This window comes from Pseudorca crassidens, chromosome 10, assembly GCF_039906515.1.
Source record: "Pseudorca crassidens isolate mPseCra1 chromosome 10, mPseCra1.hap1, whole genome shotgun sequence".
In the NCBI taxonomy this organism is placed as follows: domain Eukaryota; kingdom Metazoa; phylum Chordata; class Mammalia; order Artiodactyla; family Delphinidae; genus Pseudorca; species Pseudorca crassidens.
In genome coordinates, this window is record NC_090305.1 from 1,993,731 (window position 1) to 2,006,300 (window position 12,570).

At 42.2% G+C, this 12,570-nt stretch overlaps 1 protein-coding gene across 5 annotated transcripts in view; it reads left to right on the forward strand.

The window, feature by feature from the left end:
• Window positions 1–12,570, forward strand: part of RIPK1 (receptor interacting serine/threonine kinase 1) — a 41,190-nt gene that overhangs the window by 2,491 nt on the left and 26,129 nt on the right. Inside the window, exons 1-2 of one of the 5 annotated variants that reach the window (XM_067751867.1) lie at window positions 4,386–4,534; window positions 5,067–5,268. The exons of 1 other annotated variant lie outside the window; for it this stretch is intronic. The gene's annotated coding sequence lies outside the window, so the exon portion shown is untranslated. Of the gene's footprint in view, window positions 1–4,379; window positions 4,535–4,833; window positions 5,269–12,570 lie in introns of those variants that run through there. 3 more of the 5 variants (XM_067751865.1, XM_067751866.1, XM_067751869.1) reach the window with 3 other exon arrangements.

Sequence of the window (12,570 nt, forward strand, 5' to 3'; positions counted from 1 at the left end):
GTTTAGATTTATAGAAAAATTGAAAGAAATTAGTTTCCATATACCGTATGGATAGTTTCCCCTTTATTATCTTAGCATGACACATTTGTTACAATTAATGAACCAACACTGACACATTATTATTAACGAAAGTCCGTAGTTCAGATGACCTTGGTTTTTACCTGATGTCTTTTCTTCTGCTCCAGCCTCCCATCCATGACACCGTGTTACATTTATTTGTCATGTCTTCTTAGGCTTCTCTCACCTGTGAGATTTCTCAGAGATTCTTGGCTTTGATGACCTTGAGGGTTTTGAAGAATACTGGTCAGGTATACCGGTTGTCCCTCTACTGGAATGTGCCTTTTTTCCTCATGATTCGCCTGGAGTTATGGTTTTGGGGAGAAAGCTCACAGAGGGAAAGTGCTATTTTCATCACATCATATCAAGGACACATACTATCAATACGGTTTATGATGGTTGATGTTGAACTTGATCTGATCAGCTGGCTGAAGCAGTTGTATTGTTTCCCCCTTTCCATGCTGTGTGATTTGGAAAGAAGTCACTTTGTGGAGCCCACACTTAAAGAGTGGGAGTTATACTCCAACTCGCTTAGACTGGAATACATACATAATTTATTTGGAATTCTGCGTAGGAGATCTGTTTCCCCTCCATTTATTTATTCAGTCACTTATCTGTATCAATATGCACTCATGGATATGATTTTCTACCTTAGGTTATAATCCAGTGCTACGTTTTAAGTTATCTTGCTCATTGTCTTCCAACTTTGGCCATTGGGAACCCTTTTAGAAACAAGATCTGGTCACTAGGTGTGCTGGTTGCTATGGTACAGTGTGATTTCTTTCAGGCTCCCTTAGCTGGTAGAGCAAAGAAATGTATGTGTGCCACCAACTCATGTATATACATATATGTGTGTAAATATTTTTATATGTAGCCATCTGTATCTACATTGTTTTACCATCATCAACTCTGTCCCTTACATGTGGATTATTCTAGCCTCCTCCCCTTTCTAATCTGTAAATTCCCATTCTAATGACAAGAACCCTGGCTTTCACCATCCACTACTCAATTGTTCAGGTCCAGCAAACACGTATGGCAGTGTCAGAATTGTTAACATGTGTACCGTGGGAATCAACTTTATCCATTAGAGCATCGTCCCGTGTGCAGTTCCTTTTGCCTTTAGCCTATGGACTCCAAAGTGACTGAAGTCCCTTCCCCCTGCCCCCACCCTCCTTGGGGTGGTTGTTTCATACTTTTGTAATACAATTAGACTCCCTTGTCACAGTCTACATTTTTTCCTGGAATCTCCAGACCTCCTAAATTATTATTTTTCTAAATCACATACATTAAAGTTCACTCTTCGTGTAGTAAAGTTTTATGGGTTTTGACAAATGTCTGGTATTATGTATCTATTACAGGATCATAGAACAGTTTCACTGTAATAAAATTCCCTGTGCTTCAACTATTCATCCCTGCCCTCCATACACACACCTCTGACCACCACTGATTTTTTTTTTTAACCACTGATCTTTTTTTGTATGTATAGTTTGCCTTTTCCAAAATGTCATAGAATTGGAATCAAACAACATGTAGCCTTTTCAGACTGGCTTCTTTTACGGAGAAATATGCATTTAAGTTTCCTCCATGTGTTTCTGTGGCTTGATAGCTCATTTCTTCTTATTGCTGAATAATATTGCATGTATGTACCATAGTTTATCCTTCATCTATTAAAGGACATCTTGGTTGCTTTCAGCTTTGGGCAGTTATGGACAAAGCTTCTATAAACATCCATGTTCAGGTTTTTGTGTGGACATGAGTTTTCAGTTCATTTGGGTAAATAAGTAGGAGTATAATTGATGGATCACAGGTAAGACTGTGTTTCGCTTTTTAAGAAAGTGCCCAACTTTCTTGCACAGTGGCTGCACCATTTTACATTCCTAACAGCAGTGAAAAAGCTACTTATTTTCCATATCCTCTCCAGCAATTGGTATTTTTGTGTTTTGTTTCTGATTTTAGCCATTCTAAAAGGTGTGTAGTGATGAAAATAAGTAAACAACTCATTGTTGCTTTAATTTGTAATTCCCTGATGACAAATGACGTTAAGCGCCTTTTCATGTTTTTTGCCATCTGTATATTGTTTTCGGTGAGCTGTCCAGATATTTTGCCCATTTTTAATAGAGTTGTTTATTTTTGTATTGTTGAGTTTTAAGAGTTTTTAAAGAATATTTGAATACAAATCCTCTATCAGATACGTGCTTTGCAAATATTTTCTCCCAGTATGTTGTCTCTCTTCATTCCCTTAATAGTTTCTTTCCACAGCAGAATTTTTTTTTTTTTTTTGTGGTACGCGGGCCTCTCACTGCCGTGGCCTCTCCCGTTGCGGAGCACAGGCTCTGGAGGCGCAGGCTCAGCGGCCATGGCTCACGGGCCCAGCCGCTCTGCGGCATGTGGGATTCTCCTGGACCAGGGCACGAACCCATGTCCCCTGCATAGGCAGGCGGACTCTCAACCACTGTGCCACCAGGGAAGCCCCCTATTCCTTTTTAAATGCATAAACTCTCACCCTTTGAGATGGTCACAGGACACCCAATGCACTTCACTCCTGTCTCTTCTGACTGAGACTTGATAAGAGATATTACAATATTGTAAAGGCCTAATTATTTCAATTAAGAATAACTGTATTTTGGTAGAGCAATCTTTTTAGCGTCTCTCAGAAAATGAAGACCTTAAGAATCACACCTTGCAACCTAGAGATTTCATCTACTGGAGTAATTACCTCCAGAAAAACTCTCTTCAACCTTGCTGATAAGGCCCCTATCAAGTACTGCTAAACCAACCCTTGTGCCACCAAACTACAAGGAATTGACTCTTGGATTCACATGAGACACTTAAAGAAAGTGCCAAGCCCTGACTAGATCTGCACATCACCTGGTGACCTGAAAGTCAAGATTTCCCAGAATTGAAGCAGATGACATCCGATGAGACATCTTTCCCAAAATATCCATTCCAGGCCTGTTGGAGTTTGTCACCAAACCTTTGATGATGACATGCTCAGATGATCTCCAGTGTCTATGATCTTGGTAACATATGAACTTTAGATGAAAAGTGCCTCACAGTTCTCTCTGCTCCTCTTCAATACTCAAATGTAATCTCAGTAGGTTTGAAATCTGCATTTTCCCTCTGATGTGAGACTGTACACAGGAAAGGTCCTCCCTGGCACTGAGGTACAAAAAGCCACTGACACCAAAAAAACCCTCATGCTTGATCAGATGCTTTCAGAGAAAGATTTTGATCAAAAGGGGGAAATGTAAAAAACACAAACAAAAAAGAACAGAAACCTCAATGAAAGAGAGTCAGGAGGTCATAAAGGGGGAGGGGGAAGTCTCACACCCTGCAAAAATAGCAGGGACCTTTTCTTTCCTGGCAACAACTCAGCCAATGAAAAGCAATGGACTGTTGGTGTTTTTTTTTTTTTTTTACTACATCCCTCCCAACTTCCTTTCCCCACATAAAAGTGTCCTCCTTTCCATTTTTGCTGGGGACTTGCATGCAGGTTCCCATCGTGGTAGCCCCCAAATTGCAGTTCTTTTTATAATAAACCTGTTTTTGCTGGAGAAATAGTTGGCAATTTATTTTAGATCAACAGTAGGTAGTGGTATCTCACTGGTTTTTCAAATTTACAATTTCCTAATACCCTATAATACTGAGCATCTTTTCATATACTTATTTGCAGTCTGTATGGTGAGGTGTCTGTTGAGATCTTTTGCCCATTTTCAACTGCGTTTTTCCTTTTCTTGCACTTTTAGTATATTTTGGGTAACTTTTATCAGATATGCCTTTTGCAAATATTTTTATCTTGTGGCATCTCATTCTCTTGATGTATGTATCTTTTTACAGTATATAATCACGCTGTGAATATAATTAGCTTTTTAACGTAACACTATAGCAAACATTTCCCATTTGGCTTGAGACTTCCCAGTCACCTTTGTATAGGGCTGCAAAATAAGTACCCAGTTTCTTCCTCCACAGCCCGACAGAGCAGATTATCCCCACTTTACAGGTGAAGGAGATGAGAGACTGGTAGCTACCTGCCTAAGGTTTCAGCGCTGCTGACCCGCAGAGCTCACAATCCCCTGGGTAAGCAACCCAGTGCCTCCCGAGCTGCCTGTCCCGCCTAGGAGGTTTCCGTGAGTGGTTTCTATGGCTCGGCGCACTAACTCTTCTCTTGGCCTCCCAATCCCGCTCTGAAACACAGCAAAGCCGCGATCCTCTGGGTTTTAAAAAGCGGCCAGGAGGCCCCGCCGGGCGCGGGGCGGGCACTCTCGTCGTCCTCCTCCGGGGCAGGAGCGGGCGCGGAGGCGGAGCGAGCAGTCCACGCCTTCCGCCAGCCAAGCTGCTTCAGTCGGCCCGCAGGCGACGTGGACACCGGACCGGCCTCCCGGAGCGCGGGGCCCGGCGACCCACCCGGAGGGGAGCCGGAGCGCGCTGACGCGCTGGGCTGCACGCGGCGGACAGCAGGCTCGCGGAGCCGGGCGAGGTGAGCTGACTGCTCCGCCCCGGCGACCCCCCCCCCCCCCGCCCCCGGGTCAGGCTCGGCTCGCACCCCAGCCCCGCGCCGGCGAGGCTGCCGGGCGTCGGAGCAACTCCGGGCTGCCCCCGCCGCCTCTTCCCTCACCCGGTCTCGGGCCTGGGGAAGCTTCCCGCGGAAGCGAAAGCGAATCCTTTCGCGAAAGCGAAAGCGAAGCGGTGGCGCAGATAGTCTCGCGGGTCGGCCTCCGACCATGGTCGGGGCTTCCGCTCCGGCGCACGGGCGGTGGGCGGGCGACGACGCTCCCGGAGGTCAGGCGGTGGGCGTGATCCGTGGCGTTCCGGGAAGTCGGGCGCAGAAGAGACGGGCTCATTTCTGGCTGGGGGTTTCGGTCTGTCCGGACAGGGCGGACACCTGCCTTGGGCGCGATAACGGCGTGAAGTAGGAACAGACTGTCGGGTGGCCACCGTTGTTTTGGGGGATGGTGAGTTTTCCTTGCTGTGCCCTTAAGCCTCAGCGGTGCCTGCTCTCGCCGCAACAGGGTTACGCAGGCGTCCCAGGCCGGGCCTCCTCCCCCGCCCTTCGGAAGGACCTTTGACTGGGGCGCTGGGGTCGCCGCGAACTGCGAAGCAGTCAGAAGTGTTTCCGCGTTGTCTTAGACGTGTGCTGGCAAGTGGGAAAGGAGGGTTAACGGCGACGAAGGGGAGGTTGCTGTCACCCTAGAAGGCGTCTTCTGTTCGGTGGTCAGTGGCGTGTGCTTTTACGAAATGTTCATAATCTCTTGAGAGTTTTTGTTTTTGTTTCTGTTTTAACATCTTTATTGGAGTATAATTGCTTTACAGTGGTGTGTTAGTTTCTGCTGTATAACAAAGTGAATCAGCTATACATATACGTATATCCCCATGTTTACTCCCTCTTGCGTCTCCCTCCCTCCCACCCTCCCTATCCCACCCCTCTAGGTGGTCACAAAGCACCGAGCTGATCTCCCTGTGCTATTCGGCTGCTTCCCACTAGCTAATCTATTTTACGTTTGGTAGTGTGTATATATGTCCATGCCACTCTCTCACTTCGTCCCAGCTTACCCTTCTCCCTCCCTGTGTCCTGAAGTCCATTCTCTAGTCTGCGTCTTTATTCCTGCCCTGCCCTGCCCCTAGGTTCTTCAGAACCTTTTTTTTTTTTTTAGATTCCATATATATGTGTTAGCATACGGTGTTTGTTTTTCTCTTTCTGACTTCTCTCAGTATGACAGACTCTAGGTCCATCCACCTCACTACAAATAACAATTTTGTTCCTTTTTATGGCTGAGTAATATTCCATTGTATATATGTGCCACATCTTCTTTATCCATTCCTCTGTCGAGGGACACTTAGGCTGCTTCCATGTCCTGACTACACACATACATTTCTATTCTTCGTTAGGCTTGTTCTTGGTTTCTTGAGAGTTTTGTAGAGGATAAATTACATCCTTTTTTCCTAAGCATCGGACAAAACCCCACAAAGGGGGTGTTGGTTGTTCATTTCTTTGTCTCCTGCTGATCGTCTGGCTCTTCCTTGCTCGTGTATCTTGGACAAAGCCTGAGACTGTTATATTCAACCAACTTTCCAGAAGTCCTTTGGTCTTTAGACCACTATTACTTCTCCCCCGATTTACACATGAAGAAATCAAGGCAGGAGTGAGCTTTGGAGCGTAGAGTGACTTCTTACCTCATCTGCATTTTGTAACCATCAGGTAGGTGCAAGAGTAGAGAGGAAATTATAGTCTATTATAAATTTGGAAAACTGCAGCCCTTCTAAACACAAAAGGTGAAGACTGAGCTTGCTTAAAATATTTGGGGGTATATCATCCTCATCACTATTATTACTGATAAAACAGCAATAACAGTTAACTTTCATTTTCCTCTGTCTGAGCTATATTGCACACCAGAGCTATATTGTACTTTCAGGTTTGTGACTATTAATGAGAATTAAGAAAAAAATCCCTAAATAGCAATTTCCAAAATCGCACATTACTATTGGGTGCTTATTAATCCACAACATGTTAATACCACCAGTATGATCTGGGAATTTGAAAAATACAGAGCTTCCCATGCTTTGGTTGGATATCATACTCTGGCAAAAATGATCATGTTAGTTAACCTGTAGAATATTGATTTCGAACCACTTAGTTTCATATGTTTTTTAAATTTAGTCTGTACGTTCCCTATGTTTCTGACTGTCGCATACTTATTTAGTATAGGTGAGCAGTTGTAAGATTAAGTCTTTGCATCTGATTTTAACAAAGACATTATTGGTTGCTCTCTAGAGAAGTAGCATGTGTTAGTGAGCTGATAGCAGAAGTTTGCGTGAAGAGATAAAGGCTGAGTTCCAGGATCTGCTACTTTAGGTGAATCATTAAACTCCAGATTTTAGTTTCTTTATTTGTAAATCGGAACGGTGTAAATTGGTACGTCAGAGGGTCATAATGTGGTAACGTACATGATAACGCTGGGTTGAACTCTTCCAGTCTCTTCTCTCTTGCTCAGCATTTAGATCTTCCTTGCGCAGAGCTCTTGTTTATCTGGGGCAAAGTATCAAGCAGTTATAATCAAAGAACCTTGAGAGATCCCCATTGGATACCTGAGTAAAAACAGAGTTCTGTTAGCAGGAAAAAGGGGGGCGTGACAGATAGGCAGCCAGCATTTTCTGTCAGACTCATTATGTATGGTCATCACTGAAAAATTGAAAAAACAGTCCTCTACCACTTAAAGGTAAATATGAATATTTTTTAAAGTTTAAAAAAATTTTTTTTGAGGTATAACATACACAGAAAAGTACACAAGTCATAACTGTTCAGCTGTATTAAGTATCACAAAGTAAACATTAAGAAGAAATGAGACATTTGCCATCACTCCTGGAACCCCTGCGCTTTCTGTGATTCATAGCCTCCTGCTTCCACCTAATAGGAACTACTTTCTTGACTGTGTATATTGTAGATGAGTTTTGCCTGTTTTTTTGGTATTATATATTGTTAATAATTTGTATTTTCCCCCATTTTTACTGAGGTATAATTGACAAAATTGAATATAGATATGAATATTTTGATATATAGACTTACCCTGCCTCAGAAGATAATTTGTGAAGTTTCTTGGGATTTTCAGTTAATTTCAATGGAAAAGATTTGCTTCCCTAGGTCCCTGAATTAAATATACAGAAAAAAATAAATTCCATTAAAATAGATACATTCTTTGTTGAAATTAATCATAAGACGACATGACAGGCTAACGTGCCTTCATTAAGCACCCTGTAACATGGCTTTGTAATGTAGTTTTCTACCTGCCTACATTCAGTGTTTTTGTGACTCTTGGGTATCTAAGTTACTCACAAGTCCTTCCTAAGATATTCAGTGCTTATAAAGTTGAATCATTCATGGAGAAATAGTGGGGGAAACAGTAAAAACAAAAGAAATCATTGGAAACCAGTCAAAAGGTGCATAAGGTTAAGTAAGACCAGACTAAACCAGCAAACCGCAGACTGAGGAGAACCAGCTGGGGTCAGGAGCCAGCCTCACAAAGTGCAGCCCACCCGTGAGGAAGCTCCCCTCCCCTGAGCTCTGTCGCACTTGTAGGAGGCACTGCAGGTCCTAGTTGGTCTTGGCAGCTCTGAGGAGACAAGACCTGGGCTGAAGCAGAGAGCTGAATCTTAATACCCCATGGGCATATTTCAGGGCATGGTTATAATTCCTTCCTGTTTCTTTACTCTGTCTGTGAGCCTTTTTTTTTTTTTTTTTTTTTTTTGTGGTACACAGGCTTCTCACTGTTGTGGCCTCTCCCGTTGCGGAGCACAGGCTCCGGACGTGCAGGCTCAGCGGCCATGGCTCACGGGCCCAGCCGCTCCGCGGCATGTGGAATCTTCCCGGACCGGGGCACGAACCCGTGTCCCCTGCATCGGCAGGCGGACTCTCAACCACTGTGCCACCAGGGAAGCTCTGTGAGCCTTTTTTAATGTTACTAAACATTGATACATAACGTCATTTTTGAAAACTGCTAGATGTATTTCATAGTGTGAATGGGTCATAACTTATTCTCCCTTATCCTGTATCTGTCAGTTGTTTTATGTGCTTTTGCTGTTTTACCTAATGTTACTGGGAACATCCTTGTACATACTCTGTATCAGCATCTCTGATTTCATTCCTTAGAATAAAGAACTACTGAGTGAAGGAATTATTCCCTTTTAAAAAATAAATGTTATTATAAAGGTAATTCATGTTTATTGTAGAAAATTTGGAAAATGTAGTAGAAATGTAAAGAAGTAAAAATCACCCAACCATCCAGATATCCTTGCTAACATTTTCGTGTCTTACACTGTGTCTTTTTTCCTGTACATATGTCTATATGTATAGCTAGCCATCTACCTGTTAATATATTGGTTGTATAATATTACATCTTATGAATGTTCTATAATTCGTTTAACTATATTCTTTATTTTTGGATGATTAAATAATTCTTGTATTTAAAAAATTATGTATTTAATGACCAACTGCCATATGTCAGGTTCTGTGCTGGGCACTGTAGACAGTGCATAAGACAGACAGTTTCCTGCCTTCTGTGAGCTTAATTGAAATAACTCCCAAATTACAGCTGTCCTGTTTCAAAGGGGAAGTACTGGGTGCTGTGAAAATGTCTAATGGGAAGATGTAGGATGGCTTTCCTGAGGAAATGACGTTTCTGAGACCTGAAGGAGGAACAGCTTCTAGCCAGGAGAAGAATGTGCCCTCAGAGGGCTTGTAGGGGAGAGTGGGACAGATAACTCAATCTCCCCCCACCCCACCCCACGCTCACAAGGACTGGTCAGTAGAGAGCTGCTGAGAAGAGTGATCCCAGATGCACACTCGTATTCTGAAAGCCTGGGAAACAGGATGAACGTGGAAGCGCATGGCTCGGTGGGCCGATCGTAGCCAGAACTGTAAAGCAGGCAACACATGTGTTTTCACATATTTTTTTTCACATAATCCTTAGCAGTCTTGTGAGGCAGTCATTATTATTCCTTTTGCCAATGAGGAAATTGAGGCTTATGTAAGTTACCCAAGACACAGGGCTGATAAATGAGAGCTAGAGTTCATATGAGAGAAAAGCCTGTGCTCTTTGCACCATCATAATGGCTTCTGGTACTTCACCTTCAGTCCGTGACTCACCCCTGTCCCCTCCATCTTTATGCCCTTTATCTGGGCAGCCTCCCTCAACCCCTGTCTCTGCCCCGCAGATGTGCTTCTTTCCAGAGGGTACTTCCTCTTGCTTGGAAAGTCTCCTGTTACAGGAAAATGGTTCATAGCATCATCTTCCGTGCTGATATGTGAGCTTTGTTGGGGTGGCAGGGCCCACCGAAACCTTTGTACAGGATGTAGACGGTTGGTTGCCTGAGCCAGACTGCAGCAGCCCATTGCACAGGATTGCTGTCAGCCTAGGCATTTTCAGAAATCCCTTCAGGTACTTTCAAACAAACAAACAACTTCCTGCCCCCAACATTTCATTAAGAAAAATTTCAAAGTGCAAAGTTAAAAAGATTTTACACCTGCAGCTAACATCATACTCAACAGTGAAAAACTGAAAGCTTTTCCTCTAAGATCAGAAACAAGACAGGAATTCCCTGGCGGTCCAGTGGTTAGGACTCTGCACTCTCACTGCTGAGGGCCAGGGTACAATCCCTGGTCTGGGAACTAAGATCCCACAAGCTGCATGCATGCAAGTTGCGGCAAAACCAAAAAAAACAGAATCAGTTACAAGACAAGGATGTCCACTCTTGCCACTTTTATTTAACATAGTATTGGAAGTCCTAGCCAGAACTATTAGGCAAGAAAAAGAAAAGACATACCAATTGGAAAGAAAGCAATAAAGCTGTCACTGTTTGCAGGTGGCGTGATATTTTGCATAGAAAACTAAAGACCCCATCAAAAAACTGTTAGAACTAATGAACAATTTCAGCAATGTTGTAGGATACAAAATCAGTATACAAAAATATTTTGCATTTTTATATACTAATAATGAGCTATTAGAAAGAGAAATTAAGAAAACAGTCCCATTTATAATTGCATCAAAAAGAGTAAAATATCTAGGAATAAATTTAACCAGGGAGATGAAAGACTTATATACTGAAAACTTCAAGATATTGAGGAAAGAAATTGAAGAAGACACAAATAAATGGAAATAGTCCATGCTCGTGAATGGGGAGAATTAATATTGTTAAAATGTCCATACCACAGATTCAGTGCAGTTCCCATAAAAATTCCAATGACATTTTTCATAGAAATTGAACAGATAATCCTAAAATTTCTATAGAAACACAAAAGACCCCAAGTCATCAAAACAATCTTGAGAAAGAACAAAGCTGGAGATAACACACTTCCCAAACTGTATTACAAAGTTATAGTAATCAAAACAGTATAGCACCAGCATAAACACACAGATACATCAACATATGGAACATATGGAACAGAATAGACAGCCCAGAAATAAGCCCACACATAAATGATCAGTTAACTTACAAAAGAGCCAAGAATACAGATGGTCCACAACTTATGATGGTTTGACTTATAATTTTTTAACTTTATGATGGTGCAAAGCAATAGGCATTAAGTAGAAATCATACTTTGAATTTTTATCTTTTCCCAGGCTAGTGGTATGTGATATGAAATTCTCTTATGATGCTGGGCAGCAGCAGGGAGCTGCAGCTCCTGGTCAGCCATGCAGTCACGAGGATAAATAGCCAATACACTTACAACCATTCTGTACCCATACAGCTATTCTGTTTCAGTATTCATCAAATTATAAGAGATATTCAACACTTTTTCATACAACAGACTTTTTGTTAGATGAGTTTGCCCAACTGTAGGCTAGTGTAAGTGTTTTGAGCATATTTAAGGTAGGCTAGGCTGAAAATGGGGAAAGGACTGTGTCTTCAATAAATGGTGTTGAGAAAATTGGACAGCCACATGCTAAAGAATTAAACTGGGTCACTGTTTTACACCATACACGATAACTAACTCAAGATGGATTAAAGATTTGAATGCAAAACCTGAAACCATAAATCTCCTCGAGGAAAACATAGACAGTAAGCTCCTTGACATTGGTCTTGGTGACGATTTTTCAAATATGACATCAAAAGTAAAAGCAACGAAAGCAAAAATAAGCAAGTGGGACTATCAAACTAAAAAGCTTCTGGACATCAAAGGAAACCATCAACAAGATAAAAAGGGAGCCTACTGAATGGAAAAAAATATTTGCAAATCATGTATCTGATAAGGGGTTATTAAAAAATATATAAAGAACTCACACAACTCAATAACAACAAAAAAATATGTTTAAAAAATGGGCAGAATATCTGAATAGACTTTTTAAGAAGATATTTATTTATTTATTTATTTATTTATTTACTTGGTTGCACTGGGTCTTAGTTGTGGCAGGCTGGCACCTCAGTTGTGGCTCACTGGCTTCTTAGTTGTGGCACTCAGGCTCCTTAGTTGTGGCATGCAAACTCAGTTGCGGCATGCATGTGGGATCTAGTTCCCTGACCAGTGATCGAACCCAGGCCCCCTGCATTGGGAGCTTGGCGTCTTAACCACTGCCCCACCAGGGAGGTCCCTGAATAGACATTTTTCTTAAGAAGACATCCAGGTGGTAAAGAGGCAGGTGAAAAGATGCTCAACAATATTATCATCAGGGAAGTGCAAATCAAAATCACAATGAGATACCACCTCACACCTTTAGAATGGCTATTATCAAAAAGAAAAATAACTTTTGGCGAGGATATGGAGAAAAGGGAACTCTTGTGCATTGTTGTTGGGAGTATAAATTGGTGCAGCCACTATGGAAAACAGTACAGAAGGTCCTCAAAAAATTAAGCATAGAACTACCATATGATCCAGCAATTCCACTCTTGGGTATTTACCTGAAGAACATGAAAACACTCACTTAAAAAGATACGCATCCCTATGTTCATTGCAGCACTATTTATAACAGCCAAGATATGGAAACAACCTAAGTGTCCATCGATGGATGAATGGATAAAGAAGAT